This window comes from Cebus imitator, unplaced genomic scaffold (genome assembly GCF_001604975.1).
Source record: "Cebus imitator isolate Cc_AM_T3 unplaced genomic scaffold, Cebus_imitator-1.0 Scaffold62, whole genome shotgun sequence".
Taxonomy (NCBI): domain Eukaryota; kingdom Metazoa; phylum Chordata; class Mammalia; order Primates; family Cebidae; genus Cebus; species Cebus imitator.
This window is the reverse complement of record NW_016107377.1, coordinates 6145633-6154607: the sequence shown is the minus strand read 5'-3', so window position 1 is coordinate 6154607 and position 8975 is coordinate 6145633. Positions and strand designations below refer to the sequence as shown.

Genomic DNA, 8975 nt, shown 5'->3' with positions numbered 1-8975 from the left:
CCAGCCTGGGCAACAAGAGGGAAACTCTGTCTCAGAACAAAAAAAGAAAGAAAGAAAGAACAGGGGAAGGGGCTTTTTTGCGGGGTGGGGCAGTCCCTTGGCTCCTCTAGCTTCACTGTCCACCTTTTGCAACCTACATTCTGTCCTCGGAGGCTGACCTGTAGGAATGACATCACAAAGCTCTTTTGCCCTCTGGCTTCCAGGCTGCCATCAGCGAGCCCCAGAAAGAGATTAGGAGGGAGTCCAAAGAGTGAGGGAGGTATTCATCTGCCCCCTGTTCTTTTCCTGTAGGATCTCCTGGGAGTAGCAATGTCCCTCTCCTGAAGTTCCCTGCCCTCTCGAGGCAGCCCTGTCTACCCAGTCCTCCCCTTCCAGCTTCTGGTAATGGCCCCCTTGCCCAGCCCACTCAGCCCCTAGCAACTAGCCCTGGGGTGTTACACCATCCTGTGTGGTTCCCCATTCCTGCAGTTGTGGATGGTTCCATAAGTTTAGACCCTCCTTAAAGTCCCTCAGTTTGAGAATGCAAACTGTTTCCTGCTGAGACCAAGACTAACACAATGAGCTAGATTTGAAGAATGCTGAGTGTCTTCGGGGACCTTCTGGGATTCCATTTGCACTTTGATTTGAATTTTATGACTGCCAGATCTGATGGAAGATTGAAACCAGCTTCCATAGCTTCAATTATGAGTTTTCGGGTTTTTCAAAGTAGCTTTATTGTTCTCACTGACCGATGCTAACACAAGTCAACAAAATGCATTTCCACTTAAAGATATACCTTATTAGAAAAACGCCACTTTGTTTTATGTAACAGGATATCATCTAAATTTTATTGAAGAAAAAAGGGGAGAGGAACTTTGCTGCTTTAAAATGTTTGATAACCATGGGTGGATGGCTTCTAGGATTCTTCCAAGATACTTAGACTCTGAAGGTCACACTTTGAGGACTTGGGCAACGCTTAGCCTCTCTTAACTGTGCTTTTGGGCAATAAAACAGGAGGTGACAACCCCTATAGGTAAAAATATGGGGACAATTCTGGGCTTCCTCCCACAGACCATTCCCACCCTGTCCAAAGTGCCAGCCACTGGGGCCCGACACCTGGCAGAGGCGATGAGGTGTAGCACAGAGTCCCACCCTGTTCCCGTCTTCCCTCAGCCTTAGTGGTTCATTGAGATCTCTCTTACATTAACCAAAAATAAAATTCTAAGCCCCCCAACCATCTGAATGCACCCCTCCTCTCAGCCAACGGCATTCCAGAGTTAACCTGGAAAACTAATTCAGGCCATGATGGGAAGGGGAAGTTGGACACACCTCATCATGCCCTCCTCCCTTTTGGGATTATTAACAGAACAGACTCATTAAGTCTGATAAGAAACATTTACACTCTAGGTCTGGTGCAGTGGCTCATGCCTGTAATCCCAGCACTTTGGGAGGCTGAGGCAGGTGGGTGACCTGAGGTTGGGAGTTCAAGACCAGCCTGACCAACGTGGAGAAACCCCATCTCTACTAAAAATACAAAATTAGCAGGGTGTGGTGGCAGCCGCCTGTAATCCCAGCTACTCGGGAGGCTGAGGCAGGAGAATTGCTTGAACCCGGGAGGCAGAGGTTGCAGTGAGCTGAGATCACATCATTGCCCTCCAGCCTAGGCAACAAGAGCGAAACTCCATCCCCCTCCCCCCAAAAAAGAAGCTTTTACACTCTATTCTTTCTGAAGCCTCTTCTACCTGGAAGCTTCATCTGCACGATAAAACTTCAGGCTCTACAACTTCTTATCATAACACAGATACTCCTTTTTATTGATTCCAGGTCTTTAGATAACAATTCTTTCAACCAATTGCGGTCAGAAAATCTTTGAATCTGCCTATGACCTGGAAGCCCCCATCCCTGCCACTTCCAGTTGTCTGGCCTTCCTGGATGAACCAGTATACATCTTACATGTATTGATTGATGTCTTACATCTCCCTAAAATGTATAAAAGCAAATTGTAGCCTGACCACCTTGGGCACATGTTCTCAGGATCTCCCGAGGGCTGCGTCACAGGCCATTGGTCACTCATATTTGGCTCAGAATATATCTCTTCAAATATTTTACAGAGTTTGACTCTTTTTGTTGACATTTAGTAACATAACATTACTCATAGCTACCTACCATTTCCTGATAACCTATTATGTGCCAAGCGTTGTGCTTAATGATTTACATATGTGACTGGTAACTGATATTCTGGTAATTTTCCAAGTTGTAATGCCATGAGCCCAATTACCCTGACCTGCAGAAGGTCCAGCTCCTGCCCATCTGATTCCCTCATGTCCAGGAGGATTCTGTTCACTTACCCATGGCCGGAGGAGAGTTTCAGGCTGTCCTGCTTGCTTCAGTCTCCTTACTCCAAAACTCAGTCAAAATGAAATGGGAAAGTTCCCTTACACCCTCACAGGACGTGTGACAGGGGAGTGGCTTGTCTACTCGGCCAGCCACCACCACTGCTCAAACCCCTTACAGAAGGGGGAGCATGCAGATGGGCAGGTGCAAGAGCCAGGATGAGCTCTTTTGGGCTCCAGCCCCACGGTGGTGTCTAGGGGTGTGTGCCTGTGACTCTTGAAGCCCCAGTGGGCATGCTACCGTGGTCTTTTAGCTCTGCCATCTGCAGATGGCTTAAGTGCTCAGTGTCCTCTTTGTACCCAGGTACCCACACCTGTACCTAGGTTCTTGTCCGGCGTCCAGGAAGAATCAGGTCACACACGGACTTGAAGGATGGTGAATGCAGGGATTTTACTGAGTGACAAAGGTGGCTCTCAGAGGGATGGATGGGGACTGGAAAGGGGATGGAATGAGAAGATGATCTTCCCCTGGAGTTCAGCTGTCCCATGGCCAATCTCCTCTCTGACTGTCCCAAGCCAAATGCCTCTTGACTTTCAAATGCTCCTTCTTCCTTTCCTTCTCCACCATGCCGCTCTTCTGCTTCTCTGCTCTTCTGTTCATCTGTCTGCTCATCTGCTCCTGGAGCCTGGGATTTGGGGTTTATCTGGGTACAGGACAGGGAGGCGTCATGGGCCAAGAAGGCAACATTTGGGTGCAAAAAGAGGAATGCCTGTTCCCATTTAGTGCCGCGGGTTTCCAGGCCTGGGGGTGGGGCCTATGCCAGGGAACTGCCCTTTTCTGCCCACTATTTCCCTGCCTCCTGTCCATATCAAAAATAATTTTACTCTAAGCTATACAGGGTCTTTTTTTAGGCAATTCCTCTGAGCCACTTCCTCTAAGGCCCAAGTCTGCCTTCAGGAGAGCTGGGTAGGGACAAGCAGAAAATGGGACTGCCCCTCAAGGGACAAGGGCCAACTGGAGTCTTCTCTCCTCACTCACTCAAAGCCAAGGGCACCTGCCACCACGACCCCCAGGTCCCACTTCTTTCTACCCTGTTGGTAGTTTGATTTCAGAGCCCTTCTCACTCTGACCCTGCTCAGCATCCTCCTGAACTTTCCTGAAGACTGTCCTGAGCTTCCACTCTTAGGGACAAGAGCTTAGTCCCTTCTTTCTTAAAAGTTATAGAACTCCGCATACAAACTGTTGATGGTCCATTCCAGTACTTTGCTTTCCAAAGCATATGGGGTGGGAGGCCAGTGAAGCAATTCCCCTCCCCAACTTAACCCCAGTAGTAACTTAAGTCCACCAAAGTGACATTTGTGATCTCTACCAAAAGTGGCTGGCCAAGATTTTAGGACCCAACGCACCATGCACTGCTGAGTGTACATACCTGGTTTACTCACCTCTAGCATTCCCAGCTGTAAAATCAGGACTCAGAGAAGTTAAGTCACTTGACCAAGATCACCCAGCTAGATTTTGAAACTAAGTTGATTGAATTTCACAGCCCAAGCTTGATCCAGGTGGGGGCTCCATTCTCTAAGCATCCCTCCTTTGTTTCTTTTAATGAGGTCACAACAATGGAATAGCCATGATGATGCAGCTTCAGAGGCCGTAGCTTGGGGTAGCTCTGGCCCTATGCCCTGAAAACGGTTCATCTGCATCTTCTTTTTGTAGGGTGAAAAGATGCAAACCATGATTCCTATTTCTAATTTCTGATATGAAAAGAAATCTCTGGAATAGATCCTGCTGCTCTGGTTTTAAAGTAATCTTGTATTGTCAGGAGAGCATGAGTCTAAAATTGAGCACTTGGGGAGCCAGGGGTAATTTTTAGAATCACAGTGAATGACGGAGCAAACAGAGGCTCAAAGTCAGAGTCAGGCACATGTCTGATGAATGAGCTAGCAAAAAATGCTGTTCTACTACAGTTCAAACCCCCAAAGTCAGATGAGGCTCTTTTTAGAATATATAAAGGTTCTGCTAAGTTCATCTCAAGTTCAGCAATGTAGAAGAAGTGCTCCGTTGGGAATACAATACAGAAGGAGGAGGAGGAGCTCCGACGTTGGAGGCAGGAAAGTGGGCTCCAGTCCCAGCCTGGCCTTGGGCACGGTATCTAACTTCTCTGAGGCTCAGAAGCCTCATCTATAAGATGGAGTCGATGGTGCATACCTTGTTGTAAAGAGTCAAAAAGATAACATATCCCCAGCCCCAGAGCAGTCCTGATGCGTGGAAGACACTAAGTATTCAACACTGAAATGAATGATGGGAGAAAGCCCCTGATATCAATCATAGACGCACTCAGCAAGGGTTAGTTCCCTTCTCTAAGTTAAAGCCATGGGTGTGGTCAAGATCATCTGGGGAAGAATAAGGAATGAAAGGTGAAGGGGCAAAGAGTTACAAGTTGAGGCAGACCAGGACACGTCAGGAAGACCCAGGAGGAACTGGAAGGAGGTAGGTGGCAAGCAGGCGAGAGGGAGATGGGGGGACCCAGAGAGAAGGGACTTATAGACAGGAAGGTGTCCACAGTCAGGTGCTGAAGATAAGTGCTGAAAAATATGCAGGTAAGTCATGAATTAGGCAGCACTGGGGACCCTGGTCAGGGTTCCAGCAGGAAACAGATGGCAGCTCCAAAGAGGGTTGAATGAGGAAAGGTGAACGACGCTGTGGGCAGACTCAGGGGAGAGTGGCTGGGATGAAGGGCCCTGGGGTGGAAACAGCAGCAATCCACCACTGCCCCTAGGCCTGAAGGAGTGAGCCGGGCAGGTTCTCCAAGCCCCAGTGAGAACTGCATCCAGAGGTGGCCATCAACAGAGCTGGGGGCTTCAGAACAGGAGGCAGCCACTACCAACCCTGCCCTCCAGGGAGGGACAAGAAGGCAATACTGACAACGCTGTTCCCTCCCTCCCATCACCCCCTCCAACCCTACCATCTTCCACTAGAAGCAAGAAATCGAGGTAGCTACTGTCTACAGATGTTGGCCTCCTGGGGAACAGAGCATGAGTGAAGGTCAGCATTCCAGCCCCCCGGGTGAGCACAGGCAGTGTGAGTAGCAGGGTGGCAGGGATGGGTGGGGAGAAGGGGCAGCAGGCCCTCTGCTCATAGCAACTCCATAAACAGCTTGAATCCCTCAATACACATCTGAAAGATAAAATATAATGCAATGCCACTTCTTTTAAAATAGTCTACTATTCAGAATTCCCACAAAGTCTAACTGGCCTTCCCCCATCTGGTCCAAATTGAATTGTACTGCCTGCTGTCACATGGGGAGCTGCAAAGCCACGCATTTCAAGACTGTATAAAAACACCTCCATGGCTCTATCAGATGGCAGCTAGCCATGGCACTGCTTTTAGAAACCGCAATTCCCAAATCTGAAAACGAATTGAGAAAGTACTACGAAAATGGCTCTGTCTGCTCTGCTTCTCTCTCTGCGTCATCCTTATGCAGAGAAAAGAACAATTTCAGCTCCTTTTGGGGATACAGATGTGCCCTGACCTACCTTCCCTCCCTGACTGGCCTGAACTATCTTTGAAATTGGGTCTGCAGTGGGGCCGGTGTGTCCTCAAAAGCCTGAGCAAACCAACTAGCCATTAAGGACGGAGGTTTTTGGCTTTTGCTTTTCTAGCACCTCCCATCAGGCCTGCCCACCACCTCTGTCCATGCCCCTCCCACCCACACACACCTGCACACACACTTGTGTGCACATCACACACACACACACACGCACACGCACACACTCTCTGATGCATTTCACAGCACAGTCTGCAGCCCTCTTCAATGTGAAAGCACGAGTGCATCACTCCACCTGGGGCAGGAGTCAAACTTCCAGGTGAAACTGGAGCTGCAACTTCTTTCCCTCCTGGATGCCACAGAGCAGAAAGGAGACTCTCGGAATCATGGATGCCAGTGCGGGAAGAGGTCTTACAGTACACGGGCGCCCTGGTCAGTGCGTAAACCTTCCATAACCACTGCCCGGCTCATGGCAGCAATTCTGACAACCTCTTGCTTGGTCCATTTGCCTCCAGGATTTGTGCTTTCTGAGTCCTTCAGAATGTGAAGTGCAGTGGGGAGAGAAGAGGGAAGCAGGTTGAGACTCATCCTCCCTCTCTTTAGGAATTCTACCAGTTAACATATGGATCGAGCCATATGGGAATGCTGTTATGCTTCAGTCAAAATGATGTCAAGATCCTCTTGTAGTTCCTAAGTGTGATGATTGTGTTTTCAGGCTCATATGTGAGATGTGCCTCCCTCAGATCCTGTTACGACGTTGGCACATTACCCATCTGATGTGAAAAAGAAATGATATTGAATGTTGGCATTCATATAATTCAACCTAAACCATAGTGAACCAATAGTCAAAGTGCCACATTTATGAATGGGTTGGAAAATGCCCAATAATGCCACCAAGACAAGGCTGTTTGGGGAAAACTAGACTAAAAAAGGAGTATAATTGAGGCCTAAGTGGAGTTTCCAGTTGCCTTTCCCTAGAATGGATGGTGACCATGGCTGCAATGCACCTTTCTCTGAGCCAGAGGGGGAATGGTGGTACTCCCCCAACCGAGGGAGGGCTCATCTAGGTGTGCCGGTTGGGGACACCAACAGAGATGCTGTGAGGCAGGGAGGGAGAAGGCGTGCCCCTTTTCCTCATTGTGAATCCTAAAAACTGGCCCCTACACGTTGTCCTGCATTAGCTTATGGTGCAGACACATTGTCTTAGTCCATTTGTACTGCTGAAACAAAATATCTGAGACTGGGTAATTTATAGAGAACAAATAATGTATTTCTTACAGTCCTAGAGGCTAAGAAGTCCAAGATCAAGGCACCAGCATTCAGTGTCTGGTGAGGGTCTTCTTATACGTCGGAAGGTGGAAGAGCAAAAGGGATGATCTCTCTCTCTGGAAGCTCATTTATAAGGGCATTAATCCACCCCAAAAGACCCCACCTCTTTGCACCACTACATGTAGATTATGTTTCAACATAAATTTTGCAGGGGATGTCAACATTTAAGCCGTAGCATGCATCAAAGTCAATCTGGAAGCATGACATGGTTGTGATGTTGAATTTCCTGTGTTGACGTGACTGGGCCACAGGGTGCCCAGGTGAAATATGATTTTTGGTTGTGTCTGGAAGGGTGTTTCTGGATGAGATTAGTATTTGAACTGGTGGACTCAGTAAAGTACATGGCCCTCCTTAATGTGAGTGAGCCTCATCCAATTGTTTGAAGACCTGAATAGAACAAACAGTAGAGAAAGGAAAAAAAATGTTGCCACCCCCTTTTCTTGAGCTAGGACATCTCATGTCATCTCCTTCTGCCCTCAGGCTGGGATTTATACCATCAGCTTCCCTAGTTGTCAGTCCTTTGGACTTCAGACTCAATTATACCATTGGCTTTCCCAGGTATCCAACTTGCAGATGGCAGATAATGGGACTCCTCAGCCTCCATAATCATGTGAGTCAATTTCTCATAACAAATCTTTTTTTAGATAGGTAAATAGATGACGGATGGATAGATGGATGAAGGAATGGATGGATGGATGGATGGATGGATGGATAGATAGATAGATAGATATGGGGAAGAGATATTGGTTCTGTTTCTTTGAGGAACCATAACTAAGACAATAGTTCATCTGGTGAGCACCCTAATATTTTGCTTGCTCAGGCTATTTGTGGCTCCCAATAACATAAGCAGAACCGAAACATTTCCAGAGTCCCCAAGGGAGACTCAGGAGGCAGTAAATTGAAAGACTCAGGATGTCCCACATTGAAGGGAGAAATAATCAACAGCAGAGACTTCAGGTGGCCTCCTTCACCAGGGGCCAGGTGGACACCAATGCAGAAACCCAGAAGTCACAGAGTACCGGCAAGAACCAAGGGAAGGACAGGTCATCCAGGGAGGGCTAGCAGTTCTGCCTAGCCAAGAGGGAAGATAACACATTTTTACCCACCAAGATTATAGAACAGGCCTTGGCCAATTTGCAGGAACCAGGAGAGGAAGAGAACTGTATGGAGCAGGGCCACCACAGTCAACCCTCAAAATGAGACAAAGCTGTCTCAGCTGACTTGTAAACTCAGGGGTGAGAAATACATGTTTACTGGGGTATGCCTTTGAGATCTTGAGGTTGTTCTGCAGCTACAGTCAACCGATACAAAGACAGAGTTTAATACGACTTGATCATACCTTGTGACATTGTCTGTCAACATGAGTCACAAACACAATATTAGAAATTAGAGGCTGGGCGTGGTGGCTCATGCCTGTAATCCCAGTACTTTGGAGGCCAAGGTGGGCAGATCACCTGAGGTCAAGAGTTCAAGACCAGCCTGGCCAACATAGTGAAACCCTGTCTCTACTAAAAATACAAAAATTAGACAGGCGTGGTGGCGCTTACTTGTAGTCCCAGCTACTCGGGAGGCTGAGGCAGGAGAATCACTTGGACCCCAGAGGCAGAGGCTGCAGAGAGCCGAGACCATGCAACTGCACTCCAGCCTGGGTGACAGAGCGAGACTCCGTTAGAGTGCCCTCTGGTAACCACCTCTCCCTGTTGAAATCAGGAACTAACTCTCTGAAAAAAAAAAAAAAAAAAAAAAAAAAAAAAAAAAAAAAAAAAAAAAAAAAAACCTCAAAATGAAT

The 8975-nt window shown here is 47.8% G+C and overlaps 1 non-coding gene across 1 annotated transcript; it reads left to right on the top strand.

Moving 5' to 3' along the window:
- Positions 1–6532: 6532 nt before the first annotated feature.
- LOC119471490 lies at positions 6533–6636 on the top strand. Its single transcript, XR_005200560.1, has one exon. It is a non-coding gene; the product is annotated as a small nucleolar RNA U13 (small nucleolar RNA).
- Positions 6637–8975: the final 2339 nt, after the last annotated feature.